Source organism: Cupressus sempervirens, chromosome 5 (genome assembly GCF_028749045.1).
Source record: "Cupressus sempervirens isolate cs-2001-9-10 chromosome 5, ASM2874904v1, whole genome shotgun sequence".
In the NCBI taxonomy this organism is placed as follows: domain Eukaryota; kingdom Viridiplantae; phylum Streptophyta; class Pinopsida; order Cupressales; family Cupressaceae; genus Cupressus; species Cupressus sempervirens.
In genome coordinates, this window is record NC_143122.1 from 197476375 (window position 1) to 197492311 (window position 15937).

A 15937-nucleotide genomic window follows, 5' to 3' on the forward strand; every position below is an offset into this window, starting at 1 on the left:
CTTGATAAGCATAGTATAGTTTTCAATGACTTGCCTCTAGGATTACCACCAGATAGAGGTTTTTAGTATGTTATAGAGTTAGAACAGGGTGCCAAACCAGTTATAACAACCCCATACTGCCATCCAAGATGTTATAAGTAAGAAATTGAAAAAACTATTAAAGAACTCCTGGACATGGGATTCATAAGGCCTAGCTCTAGTCCATTTGCATCATCTGTGGTACTTGTCAAGAAAAAGGATGGTACAATGAGAATGTGTATAGACTACAAGGCTCTAAACAAGAAGACCATAAAAAATAGGTATCCCATACCATGCATAGATGAACTCATTGATGAGTTACATGGTGATGTATACTTCTTAAAAATTGACTTAAGATCAGGGTACCATCAAATCCGAATGAGGAGTGAAGATGTGGAAAAGACTAGTTTCAGATGTCACTATGGGCACTTTGAATTTCTTATTATGCCATTTGGCCTCACTAATGCACTTGCAACATTCCAATCTTGTACGAATAAGGTATTCAGCCAGCATCTTCAAAATTTTGTTTTGGTATTTTTTGATGATATCTTGATTTACAGTAAAACATGGAAAGAGCATCTCAAGCACATAGACATGGTTTTGAGAATCTTGGAGTAGCAATCCTTCTATGCTAAGCTATCTAAATGCGAGTTTGGTTTGACAGGGATCCTATATTTGGGACATATTATAAGTTCTAAAAGAGTATAGGTTGATCAACAAAAAATCCAAGCGATTTTGGATTGGCCTCCACCCACTAATCTTATACAGTTGAGAGGTTTCTTCGGGTTGTGTAGCTACTATAGGAGATTTGCCAAGAGATTTTCTCAGCTTGCTGCTCCCTTGACTGATTTGACAAAGAAAGGAGCTTTTGTTTGGATAGAAGAGGCACAAATTTTTTTTGATAAACTTAAGGAGGTAATTAGTTCATGCCCTGTGCTTGCAATTCTAGATTTCTCTTTACCTTTTGTTGTTGAATGTGATGCTTCTAGAGAAGGTATAGGGGCTGTCCTAACTCAAAGGGGACATCCAATAGCATTTGAGAGTAGAAAATTAAATCAATCAGAGAAAGGCTACTCCATCTATGATAAGACAATGTTGGCAATCATGCATGCACTTCATAAGTTTAGACAATATCTGGTATGTGGGAGATTCATTGTAAAGACAGACCATAATAGCCTCAGGTTCTTCTTGAACCAAAGGGATTTGAATGATCATCAACAAAAATGGGTAAGAAAATTGCAAGCTTATGATTTTGATATTGAATACATGAAAGGAAAGAATAATGTGGTCGCTGATGCTCTCTCAAGAAAGCCCACTTTGTGTTCCTTAACATCTATCTCCGTTGATTGGAAAGTCTCCATAATTTTAGAGTATGCTAAAGATTCGTTTGGCACCCAAATTTTGGATAAGTTAGTGGATGATAACAGGTACAAGGTTGTTGATGAATTCATTTATTACAAGAACAGGATCTTCTTAGTGCCAGGATCAAAAACTAAGGAGAGGATATTGAGGGCCTTTCATGACACACCTTTGGCAGGTCATTAGAGATACTTCAAGACATACAGGAAAATTCAAGAGCGATTTTTATGGAAGGGTATGAAGGAGGATGTCCTTAAACACATTAAGGAATGTATGGTATGCCAACAAAGCAAGAGTGAGCAAAACTTTCCTGTAGGGTTGTTGCAGCCACTTTCTATTCCTGAACAAAAATGGAAAAGTATTTCCATGGACTTCATCACTGGGTTGCCCAAGGTTCAAGGTAAGGATTGCATATATGTGGTGGTAAATAGACTAACTAAGTATGCACATTTCTTTCCTATCACATCTGATTTCAAGGCATCATAAGTGGCCGAATTGTTCTTCAAGGAAATTTTTAGATTACATGGCTTGCTTAGAAACATTGTCAGTGACCGGGACAATAGATTCCTCAGCTTTTTTTGGAAGGAGCTCTTTCATTTGGCAAGAACTGAACTCACTCCTAGTACTAGCTATCACCCTCAAATAGATGGACAAACAGAGATAGTTAATAAATGGATAGAGGGATATTTGAGGAACTATGTTTCAAATCAACAACATGCTTGGGTGAAATGGTTGCACCTAGGGGAGTATTGTTACAATACATCTCATCACATGTCTATTGGTATGCCTCCTTTTTGTGCTCTTTATGGTTATGATGCCCTTTCCTTTGTTGATCTAGTACTTTTAGATAACAGAGTACCTGCAGCAAGTGATTTCGTCAAGCAAAGACAAGACATAATAAGGTCCCTCAAAGATAATCTACAACATGCACAGAACCAACAGAAGTTGTATGTTGATAGGAAAAGGACTGAAAGATCTTTTGAGGTGGGAGATTTGGTATTTGTTAGATTGCAGCCATATAAGCAAAGCACCTTGAAGAGGAGTGGGGTAGAGAAACTCAAGCCAAGGTTCTATGGGCCTTATAAGATCATCAAGAAGGTAGGAGAGGTAGCTTATGAATTGGAGTTCCCACCAAACAACAAAATACATAATATTTTCTATGTATCTTGCCTGAAGAAGGTTCTAGGCTAGCAAACCATAGTATCTATAGAATTACCACCTCTTGATGATGAAGGGAAATTAGTTTTGATACCAGAAGAGATTTTGGATACAAGAGAGAAAAGATTGAGAAATAAGAGCATCATAGAGCATTTGGTCAAATGGAAAGGATTACCATTAGAGGATGCAACTTGGGAAGGAGCACATATTCTTGAGAATTCCAACCTACATTGCTTGAGGACAAGCAATATTTGGGAGGGGAGGACTTGTCATGTCCCTTTTTCAAATAATTAAAAATAATGATCTTTGCTAAGGCAGGAAAGCTCAAAAAGATGAAGTTTCGGAAAAAGGGGCTAATCTTTGGAAACCAATGGACTAATAAATAAAAATTATTATTAAAATATGTTTTATTAACCCCTCTTGGACGTGAGTTAGGGTTATTCCCTCTTTTAAGGGATTTGGAGGCATTTTGGGCTTATTCCAAAACTTGATTTTTGGTCATTGCTTTGTTGTTCTTCAGAGGCTGCCAAACCTGTGGAGAAGGAGACCCAAGGACGGGAGTTTGTAGGTTTCCAGGAAGGTTAAGGATGGGAGTTTAAAGCCATTCCATGTGCAAGCTCATGTAGAGTTTTCCCTTGTGCTGAACAATGCAGATTTGTGGGTTTTCAGATTTATTAATAATATGTGAAGTTGTGAAGTTTTATCACTATTTTGAGCATACCCGATTTGGGGTTTATTGAGAAATAGGTGGATCTTTGTAATATTGGGTGTTTGATTTTGAAAATCTGATTAGAGGCTTGAAATATCATATAAAATCAGAAAAAGGGACATTTCATCATCAATACAACATATCTTCTATCTCAACAATCTCCCATATTTCTAACTATCTCATCCATTATCAATGCTTAGGTTTGATGCTCACTCGTAAAATAAGGTAAATTCTTCAATGCAACCTCGTGAATCAACTTATGTTGAGAGTCAAATTCAATGGACTGCCTTGGTTGAATAAAATAAAAGGTTAGATCTTTTTCAATGGCATAGAAATATATAAAGATTGACCTCTTTGGGCAGTGAGTAGCAATAATAATAGGAACGATATCCTTACCTCTTACTACAAGAGGAAAAATTTAGTTCTCCTCGTGGTTCTTATAACTGTCTAATATCCATCCCTCTTCTCCTAGGTGGAGATGGCTACAATTACTTGAAAGAAAAATATTTGATCTCCTTGTTTGCACTCTTCTTATAAGTTTTCATGTAATAAGTCATGTCTCCCTCCTAAAGGTTGAAGTTGTTTTTGTACACACATAAAACAATAAAAGATTACACAGAAAGGACTAATAAAAAAATATCTTGTCCCATTGGGTGTGCCAAAGATCGTTATAATAATAGGTTTTCACTTTGATTGAGAATGAAATCCAATAGCCTCTTTATACATAGGAATACTTCTATGTTGTGGAAAACCTAGACATCAACTAGACCTCCAAAGTAAGTTTGTTCCTAATGGAACCTAACCTAAAACCTTCTATGATATGCTTTTTTGTAGAGGAAAGAGTAATACAGATGCATAAAATGAAACCTAATATCTAATGTGATGCACTAAATGACTATCTTAGACTCACACAAAAAACCAACACATAATTAACCAATAATTTAAGATCTTCTACACAACTCAATAAACCTTAATCTCTACATTATTAATTTGCAAGAACACTAAATAATCCTAGTCCTTAAAAGGGGAAATATTCTTTCTCATATCTTAAAACTAACTTATATAAATATCACAAATGACAACCTACAAAAATATATGTATTCTTATTGAAATTACAAATAGGAAAGGTAAACTTCTGGGGGGTGAATCAATGCTTCAAACTTTGAATCCATTAAAATATTCACCACAAATCCATCTCACATATTCAATAGGTAAACTGAAATTCTATGTAAAGCATATACATCTAGAGCATGCAAACAAGTAAGCATTTTCACATATATGACACAAGATATGATTTCCCAGAAACCATCCAATGAGAAAGTAAAATTGGGGTGGGGATGACACCAACAAATCTTCACTACTGCAGTAATAAAGTGTATCCAATGAAGGTTACAGTGTTTGATCATGAACCATGATCTACCCTATGAAAGGTCTGCCCTATCAAAGGCTTACAAAGACTATTAGGCCTTACCCTATTAAAGGATTTCAACACCCTATTAAAAGTGTGCTTGATTAAAGGACTTCAACTCACAATTAAGTAAGCACCTTATTAGAGGAGTTCAATACAACCTATTAGGACTACTTTGTTAAGAGATTTAACTAATTCACCTGTTAAAATATCGCAGTAATGATCCTACAATTAGCACTCTGATGCTTGATGACAGATCACCTTTATCCTATTGTGTACTTGATCCTTCTTGATCAGATGACTCTCTATTGTTCACTATTTCCTTCCTTTGTTCTCCTTTAACTGATTCTACAATACAATTCAAATCATAATACCTTGGTCACCATGAATGTCCTAGTTTGCGCATGCAAAACTCTCCTTGATCATTCATTTATTCCCTTGCTCAATCATTAGTAGTTTTAGGGTTTTTTCCTCCTTAAGAAGACCTAGGTGACTTAGGGCTAGGTATGAATCAACAACTATGATTCATCCATATTGCCACTTAAACCTTCCCTTTACCTGATTGGGTGCATGTAATACATAGGGATTCCAACTTAAGGTTCATCCTTATCACCAAAATATTGTAATTGAATCCTTAAGTTGGCTAAAAAATGGTTTACATAGTAGTTTGTGCCAATACAAACAACTATGACAAAATTGTGTTACTCGAGATCTGAAGTCCCTAATGCTCAGTATATACTAACTTCATTGTTGTCACTTGGCATCTGAATGACTCAAAATGCACTATTTTCTTGGAACTTGAATCATTCAGCATATACTATCTTCTTGGCACTTGAGTGACTCAGCGCTATTAGGTCTCCTAAAACTATTTTTTACCAATAACTCTAAAACTCATCAAAGGAGCTAGGGAATAAAATTCCAATTCAAGTACCCTTTTCCAAGCTCTAACAAACTCCAAAGTTTTAGAGACCAACTCCACTCCAACATATCCCAACCAGCACCAAGTACTCAGGCCTAATTAACCACTTTAGGCTTGGTTTTCAAGGCAAACGGTCAAGAATGGGTGCATGAAATCAGTTCTCCACTTCCAAGCTATTCTTCAAGCTCAAAAAAGGGCACTTTGTCTGGACACCAAGTCCTCAAACTCTTTCCATCATTCTATCCACTCTAATCTCTCCAAAACAAGGTCAAATACATGTAGATATTTGACATAGGGCTTCCTTCCAAAATTCACCAACTTGTCCTCCTACTCCAAAACTAAAAAAAAAGATAATATACACCCTAACTTGCTCCATACCAAAGAAGAGAGAAATCCACTGGTGGAATCTCAAGTTAGGGGCATTTTATTGTCCAAACCCTCAAAACAAGGGTTTCATAGACCAGCAAGGAACAAAATTTGATAACTTTTGCCAAACAAATGATAAATTCTTCAAATCAAAGTCAAAACCTTCTAAATAGGTAACTCCAAATTTTTAGTGTAGAAGATTCATCCTCCAATTAGTGGATTCCATAGAACACGTGAAAAATTAGAGAAAAGTGCTGGAACAATAGGAATTTTATTGATTCTTGAAAGAAAATACAACTGAAACCTATATATATCTCCCTCTTCGAATGTTCAAAATCTAAATAAGCTATTTACAACTGATTTAACCAAACCTTGGTTAGTTTTAGCCATTGGAAGTTGTATTTTAAGAAGTTGTTAAGAAAATTGCAAAAGTTGCTAAGCAACTTTTTTGCAATTTTGCAATTTTTGCGCTAAGACAACTTTTATTGTAAATATGTTTGCAAATGGACTGTAAAAACTCTTAGGGACCTTATTAATATTCTAAACACCTAGACATGCCTAGAAAACATAGAAAAAACCAAAAATCTACTTATTGGACCAATTGATGCCCAAGGCTTATAGTTGCACCATGGGGTCTTGTGTCCATTACAAAGGTGGATGGTCATAGGGAGATCATTAGATTTATCCCTAGACCTTATTAAATCAAGAAAATAAAGAAGATTAGGTGCTTTGGTGGAAGTGTGCATAGATATGCATGGACGCTTAAAAAGTTTTGAAAATCCCTGTATTTAATACATTTCCTAAGACTTTTTTTGGTTTTGGAGTCATGGAAGTAAAGGGATACAAAATTTCCTTCTTTGAGCAAGGGCTAATTAGGCCTAATTGAAGGGTAGGTTGTGAAGGAAGTCTTCACTAGTCTAAAGGTTAGAAATTGAGACTGATATGAATTTAATACCTCTAAAAAGGGTATTCAAAAGTGTGAAAACATTCATAGGTTGTTTGAGAATCTTGGGAATGAAATGCTGATTTCGGTGTTGGCAGGCTACTAGATAGGCCTAGAAAGCCATAGTTGAAGAATGGTGAGTGAATAGGGAGTTGGAACATGACAAATGCATTATGTTAAGATGGTATAAGGTGTTAGGATCAAGGGTTGAGGTCAGAATTGAGTGTTGGTGTGTTGGAGGCACTAGGTACACTAGGTGGCCTAGGATGGAGTTGGTGAAATGAGAGATTGGAATAAGGAAGTGGGAAGGTGAACTTGATTGGTATGGTTGTGGAAGTGATTTACAAAGTTAGAGAACTTCGTTTGACCTTTGAGTAGGACTGATTCCTTGAGTTGATTCCAAGTTTCTTGTTGAATCCTTGAGTTGAGTTAGCCTACTTGAGGTGAAAATGGAGGGTTTTGCATCATAGGTCCTGGTGTACCTTGTAGTTTTGTGTGTCCACTTCATGCCCCTACACCAAACAATGACAAGAAGCATGAATATCATTTAGAGTCTTCATATCATCACTAACTCAAATCCCAAATCATTTTCAACACTAATCAACAATAACATTAAAATATTGATCTCAATCATAACAAAGGATAGATTATTATACTCAAACTCATGAAAAACACTAGCTAACAAAAGATAGATTATTATACTCGAACATTAGGCTTCTTCCTCATTTCTTCCATTTGTGATGATGTAAAAAGAGAAAAAATGCATAGAATGTTGTCTTCTTGCATAAAATGCTGTCCTCTTGCATTTTTTTCCACATTTTTTCATAACATCAAGAAAATAAATTGAAGATTAGGATACCCATTTCATTTCTCTATAACATATCAAAAGATGAGGTATGGTTGTTTTGGACCAAGTCTCTGCTGTTACACTATGGGCCACTTTTTAGGCATAAAAATGAGCAATATAGGTGATTTTCAAGGCAAAAAAGATTTTTATGTTTCTTAAAAGACTATAAAGGCTTTAGGGTCATTAGGTTAAGTTTTAGGCATCTAGGAGTTAAGATGTCAAAAATTGCAAAAAATTACAAAAGTTGTCAAAGAAAAATTGCAAAATGGCTGACAACTTTGCAGGAGTTTGGGAATTGGTGAAGGGCTGAGCATTTGGAAATAAGTTATTTTACTATTGCTGAACCTTTTTCAAGTCATAGAATTGAAATCAAGTGAAAAATGTAAAAATTGCACTTTTTGTGCAAAGTTGCATTGTTGAAAGTTGTAAAAGTTGCTCAAATTTGCAACTTAGTGGAAAAAGGATCGTGGGATCGAACTATCTATTCTATTAACTCTGGGTGGGCAGGTAAATCCTATCCCCAACCTTGTCCCATCTCATTCAGCACTTGAACATTCTCGGGCACGCCGAACTAGAATGTCCCTAAGGGTCACTAAATGTCATAGGGCTGCAATCTTTGACGAGACATATCTCAAAGCTCGTGTGAGATATGGATGCAATTTCATTTTCTATAGGACCATGTTGTGGAGACCTACAATAACCTCTCTCACTTTTTAGAAATCATAATCTATTTTGATTTTGTGATGCCATCTTGGGTGATGCTGAAACTTGTAGTGTTGGCTAGTACAAAGTTGCCAACTGTCAAATCTCTCTCACCTTTCATTGTGGGATCAAACTATCTACTCCATTAACTCTAGGTGGCTAGGTAAACTCTATCCCCAACCTCATCCCATCTCGTTCAACACTCAAACATTCTCGTGCATGCCAAACTGGAACATCCCTAAGGGTCACTAAATGCCATAGGGCTGCAATGTTTGATGGGGCATATCTTGGAGCTCGTATGAGGTATGGATGCAATTCTAGTTCTTATAGGACTGTGTTGTAGAGACCTATAATAACCTTTCTCACTTTTTGGAAATCATACTCCATTTTGATTTTGCAATGCCATTTTAGGTGATGCTAAAACTTGTAGTGTTGGCTAGTATGAAGTTGCCAACTGCCAAATCTCTCTCACCTTTCATCGTGGGATCAAACTGTTTGCTCCCTTAGCTCTAAGTGGTCGAGTAAACTCTATCACCAACCTTGTCCCATCCCGTTCAGCACTCGAACATTCTTGAGCACGCCAAACCGAAACGTCCTTAAGGGTCACTAAATGCCATAGAGTAGCAATCTTTGACAGGGCATATCTCAGAGCTTGTGCGAGGTATGGATGTGATTCTAGTTCCTATAGGACCATGTTGTGAAGACCTATAGTAACCTCTCTCACTTTTTAGAGATCTTACTCCATTTTGATTTTACGATTCCATCTTGAATGATGCTGAAACTTGTAGTGTTGGCCAGTACAACGTTATCAACTACCGAATCTCTCTCACCTTTCCTCTTAAGATTGAACTATCTATTCCGTTAGCTCTACTATCTATTCTGTTAGCTCTGGGTGGCTAGGTAAACACTAGTCCCAACCTCTTCTTATCCTGTTGAGTGCTCAAATGTTCTCGAGCATGCCAAACTAAAACATCCCTAACAAAGATAATGACACATTAAGGGGCTTACAAGAGTTCATAATTTTCTATTTATCTCCCCCACATTGAAAATATCATGGAGAAAACATGGTGTGATGTGTAGAAGGATAAGATTATAAAGGGCTCCTAACTTTTCCTCCTCATCATAACTCACGATCTTAAGGGCTTATTAGAGGTAGGCTTAATATGGCACATATTCTAATGTGCCATAGGTTTATAAGATTGTGTCAAAACTATCAAAGGAATGATAGAGATCACTATTTTGCATCATTATGAGGGTTTACAAAGGAATAATCAATGTATCACTATTTTGCATCACTATAGAGACATTGTTAATGATAATCAATGCATAAGGTAAGGGCATTGCGAAGGAATGAGATCAAAGGAAAATATTCAAGGCAACAATAGTGAGTGTGATGAACAACTTTTTAAACCTTTGTAGTAGTTAGATCTTTGCTTCATTAATGTTTCATTAAATCTTGAGAATCCTACTATGTACACCCTATTTTTCAAAGTGCTAGGATCAACATAAGTGTAGCATTAAAAATATTCATTGAATTCTGGAGTGGAAGTTGGGGAATTTTTTGGGAGCATGTTTGTCCAATTCTCATAAAAAATGTGATGTCATCTTTTCCACTCGCATTAGGGCTAAAGGTGGGTTGTATTTAGAATAGGTGAAATGCCAAGATAGTCTAGATTCAAAGAACTAGGAACTAGTTGCATCATAATTGTCTCAACATGATGCCATAAAAGTATTCCTCTTCAAAGTTCTTCTCCTCCTTAATTGCAACAAGTCTGAGTCCACAAGTTGCTATGGGATGGATCATATTGTTGTTTTTGGGATAATATTTTGATATGCCCAAACATAATGAATGAATGATAATAGCTCTTTGCATTTAGATAGGGAATTAGAAGTTAAATTTCTCTGTCTTTCCTTTAAGTAGTTCAAAATTGATTTCATTTATTTCTATTGATTTTGTAGTACATTTGAATTGTGGTTAACTTTTTCAAAGGTAATTCTTACCATTTGGACACACATAAATACTTTACAATTCTTAAAAAAATGATAAGAAACTATTGATGACTAGACCTACCATATAAATTTTATATATTAGTTTGTTAACAACAAGAAGTTATTTTTTTTAATGTTTCATCCTAAGAAGTTGTTTTAGAAATCACATATTGTTGAATTAATTACTTTATTATTTGTTTCACTGGTAATAATGCACAAAAAGTTAGTATCAATACTAAATAGAATAAAACTAAAACAAATACTTGTGTGTAATTTTAATCATTTTATAATCATAAGAAAGTGTTACTTATATATATTTAGTTGGTCAAATTCATTTGGATTGGTTAATGGATTCATGTCGAGCTTTTAATTGTTGACCAATAGTCATTAAATGAGACCAAGCTAGTTAAAAAGTTTGTTGGGGATACTTTTGGAGGACTTTATGACATTATTGACACTCCCATCCCCAACTCATAAATAAGGAAAAATATGGAAAAGATGACATGATCTTGGGTTGAAGTAAAATCTCAAGAAGTGATGCACTTAATGAGCCATAAGAAACCTACATGTACATTCCCCAACTTATAATGAATGGTTGGATATAAAGGCTCCATACGCTGGCCCAAAAATGGAAGCCAAGGATGTAACCGTGCATGTATTGGCACAGTCTCCCTGCAAGGATCCCAAGTATCTACTGCTATTATTAACTTGGGCGTCACTATATGATCTAGAATGTTATGAAGTACTGAAGCATGTAGTAACTTATCCTATGTCTCTAGAAAATGTAGCATAGGTTCAGGGTCCCCTGGCTCCCATGAATTTGTAGCAGCTATTCTCAGTACTATAAGATTAAATCCAATGAAGAGTTCAGTGTAAGGAGTTGAAGAAGCAAGTTTTGCTTCTATGTAAATGCCAAAATCACGAGGCTCGTTCCCTTGCATAAGCCTTTGCCACAATGACATTACCTCTAAACCATGCAAAGGATGTTGAAGTGGTTCCCAACTTTGAAACACTCTTATAAACAATGCTAGAGCTAAACATTATGCATAATAGAGAACATCTTATCTAGTGTAGTACAAGATTGAGTAATTCTACCTATAAAATTCTATCTTCTATAAGGTACAACATTGACCAATTGTGCATATAAGGAAATATATGCATTGGAATACATGTGAGTTCCCATTACAATTGGTATTCTATGATGGCAGATCTAACATGGAATTAATGAAACCTTGAGAATCCTATTAGGCTCTACATCATAACTAAACCTTGGAATTAATGTAATGTATTGTTTTCAGTTTTAGATTTGTCATATGTTTGTAATAATAATTTATGATAAATGGTTAGATGAAGATCATAAATGAATATGACAATGACATATATTGCAAATGATAAATTTTTGGCTTTAACACTGATAAAGTTTATTGCTAATCAATATTGTATCAAAAATTCAAATTGATTAGGTATTGAATTAATCTTGATAAACAAATGACAGAGAAGGAAACTTTAAACATGAACAAGATCATAAATCATATGACAATGACATATTGGAAATGATAAACTTATGCTTAAACAGTGATAAAGTTTATTGCTAATCAATATCCTATCAAAGTTTCAAACTGATTAGTTATTGAATTTAATGTCATACATGAACGAACATATAATATAAAATGATAAGCAATAATGTTATGTACATTAACAAACACATAATATATTATGATAACCAATAATGTCATACATGAACAAACATATCATTTATTACTAATAATGTCATAAGTCTAATAATGTCATGCATCAAATAAATGTCATACATCAAATATAAAATGTCATATATACATCAAATGTATATCAAATATGTCCACTGACATAGAATCCAACATATATGCCCATTGATGCCTATACATTTACATGTCTATCAACTATATCTTCTCCTTCCCATGAGGTGAAGGAAACAAATCTCTAGAGGTCTTCGGTCATTGTGTGGAGGGAGACGGTGGCGATGATGGAGTGTTCCTCACATGCTCGCTCGTCCTCTTGTTGAGGCTCTTCTCTAACTCGAGCTAATACAAACAAAGTAGATATGAATCAATAATTATTATACATTGAAATCAAATATATGTACACAAAATTCATTATTTTCTTACCGCCATCAAATAGTCGATCTGCAAGTCCACATCAAAGGCTTGTGGACGATTAGGTGTAACAAGACCCTACAACAATTCAATCAATATAATCACTTATAAATAACGTTAGAAATTTTGATACTAACTATTATAAACAAAAACTAAAACCAAGAAAATTCTTTCATACCTTAGTCAATGGCTGTGAACTAGCCATAGCTACAACCAGTCCACGATCGACGGACTGCCGGAGATGAGGAGGAGTCTCCGATGTCATACAATACACGTTACATGTAACATGAAACATAAAAAAAATATAATCAAATGAATTAAATTAACATGAAACAAATGTACCTCTACGAAGCTCGTATCATGTCTAGGCTCCGAGTCCGTAGTAAATGTCGACGGTCCTGTAGAGAATTAATGCACATGCATAAATATTTTGTCAATCCTTAATATGATTACTTAATAAATATATGTATTAATTTCAATGATTAAATCGATACATACCTCTAGACTCGTTGAAGGACAAAAAATGGGGCTGGGGGATTGCTACTAGGGTCACCAACACTTTGACCCTGAATTTTGAACAATGTCAATCGATGCTAATTAATTAGTCATTCACTATACATATGAAATGTGATCAAATTAGTTTATTATAATTGTAATTTACCTATGTGTCAATGCCAAATGTCTCATTCAAGAACTGATCAGTGACGATCCCATCATTCGCACCATCTCTAGCATGACTGCCAAATGTGCATAAGGATATGCATGATATGCACATGTGACCGTGATGCACAAAAGGCTCCCCCTCAACTAATGGACCTGTGCAATGAATGAGGGTCTACGTCAAAGCATTAATATTCCCTAGAGCGCTGGCCTCTACATGTTCCTTCACAACTAAAGGAATAGTCACATGCTCACCTTGTGGCTTGACCATAGGTGCCCTAACTACATTAGGGTCATGATGTGCCCCCGGCCTCTCAAATGATGACCCCCCACCTTTACCTTGAGAGTCTAATATATCAAAATAATTGAGGATCTCCCCAAGGACAAACTCACAATATGATTTTCCTAAGAAATACATGGGGACCTCGTGATGATTGCAAGGAGGGGCATCAAAAACCATCCACCATCTATTCCAAAAATTATTTCTAATAGCATTGTGTATGCACCAACAGATGGAGAACCGTTTAGTACCCTCTCTAACAGTATCTTATTCACCAAGTTTCTAAATAATGCACATACTCTATCTTTTGGTATATCCTTTTTTTTAACATCTTGATATGATAATTTATTTGCATAATATCTTTTTTTTCATCCCTCTTAACTTGCCAAACATCTAATTGACCACTAACAGAAGCTATGTGGGTCTTAATGGATTCGAGGGATGATGCCAATTGAGCTCTCATTGGATTGGTTTGTCCACATTCTTTCAACTGACCAATGAGTCCTTCTAATTCAGTTTTGCCTATTTCTATTTCATTTATTATATTTTCTTGTGTGCTAGGAAGAGGTCTTGCAATTGGTTTAGGTTGCACAATTTTTTGTTCTTCTTGTGGAGGGTTTTGGTTTTGATCTTCTTAAGGGTTTTCATTTTGATTTTGTTGAGGGTTTTGGTTTTGACCTTCTTGAGGATTTTCTGGTTCATTATTGACATTTCCTGATAAGAAATCAATTGAAATCTAAATAAATAAACAAATTTTTAAAAGAATTGAAAAAAACCTACAAAACAATATAAAAAACATATCAAACAATGCAAAAAGAAAGTTAGATATCATACAACATGCTTGTGATCTCAGACTTCGATGGTGAGGAAGCATATTGGCAAGGCGGGTGGTGAAAATGTCGTATTCTCTCAATCCATGTACACGCTGTGAGGAGGGTAGACTAGAAATAGGAAAGAAATGAATGGGCTATGGGTATGCAACCCATTTATAATATTTTGGCTTTTTACAAAGTTTGTATGCGCTATAGTGCATGTGTGCTATAGTGCTTGCACGCTATTGAAAATTGAAAAAATAAAACGTGTCACCTTTTTGGCACCACAACTTGGTGCACTTACCCCTTGAACATATCAGTTCTCATCATATCACATCACTTTTGGTATTATCTTATCAAATTTTTCTTAATGTTCAGTTTCATCAATTCACATCAAACTGTACATTTAGGATTATCTCTGTAATTCTTATTCAATCGAGTTTAGAATCGACTTTGCTAATCTTTGTTGACTACTAGTTCAACATTAGTTATCTCACTACACTTCATTAAGTATTAGTTTAAAGGCAGATCTCTTGTCAATTTCTTCGCATCATCACACATTGACTCAAAGAGGGGCAAATGTAATCACATAATCTAGGTCTAGTAAACTATAAGCCCCTTTCTGAGTATTTTTAACTTATATGCTAGACCACATTATGCATAATCAATTAATCAATAATCCTTGATACTTTAATCATCATTCAATTATTTATTTGATAGTATCCTATAGTTTGACCACTTTGTCCTGTGTTTTATTTTATTAGAAGAACATGCTCCCCTTTAATTAAATACAAATCCTCTTTATTCTATGTGTACATGAAAAGATAATATCTAATTTTAAAAAAGAAAAAGAAAAAGCAAGTTGTCAACAACTTAAATGCACATTTTCCAAGGTGAGTGAAATCTCTTGACTTTTCAAAAAGGTATTTGCCTCTTTATCTCCACCACTTATCTTTTGCCTCTTAATCTCATCCATCCCTTTGCCTCTTAAGAGATGCATGCACATGTTCCAACTAGCATTAATCTACAACGTTGTTTTTGCCTCTTAATCTCTACCATCCAAATATCTTTAAAAGGAGACTATAATCTCACTCTCCATAACCTTATGTTCTCATATTATTGTCATTCTATCATTATTGTTTCTTGAGAACTTGAGCACTCACTTGCACTTTGCACTCTTACATACTTGCATACTAGCTTAGTATTTACTTTTCTTGCAAATAATTTAGCTTAGTTCTCATTTAGCTTAATCTTGCATTCTTAAATTAGATTTCCTTTCTTGTTCTTGCATACCATATTAGCTTAATCTTGCCCTTCATTCTAGCTTACTTTAAATTGCATCTTCATTTGAATCTCTCATTCTATGGTGCACCTCGTTAGGGTCTCCAATTTTTATGTTCATTTGAGAGCCACAATCACATCACTTGGATTCTTGCATGTCATGGATAGAGAGCTATAAGCCATTGTTCAAGGCTCTATTTCCATTAGATACCTTGGAGAGAAGGTTTTATAGAAGTTTGCTCACAGATTAGCATACAACTGTTGTGTAATGTAACCATGGTATCATATAATCTTGAAAGTGACTCATCATTTCTTGTGAAAATATTATGTCCATTTTTCATCCACTTCCTTGGG

General features: G+C 35.1%; 1 long non-coding RNA gene across 1 annotated transcript in view; it reads right to left on the reverse strand.

Moving 5' to 3' along the window:
- Positions 1-12191: 12191 nt before the first annotated feature.
- LOC149555065 (uncharacterized) overlaps positions 12192-15937 on the reverse strand; it is a 69278-nt gene continuing 65532 nt past the window's right edge. Inside the window, exons 2-6 of the long non-coding RNA XR_016364452.1 lie at positions 13049-13116; positions 12893-12948; positions 12729-12782; positions 12563-12628; positions 12192-12478 (exon numbers count right to left, since the gene is read on the reverse strand). This is a non-coding gene — a long non-coding RNA (uncharacterized LOC149555065). The remainder of the gene's footprint in view (positions 12479-12562; positions 12629-12728; positions 12783-12892; positions 12949-13048; positions 13117-15937) is intronic.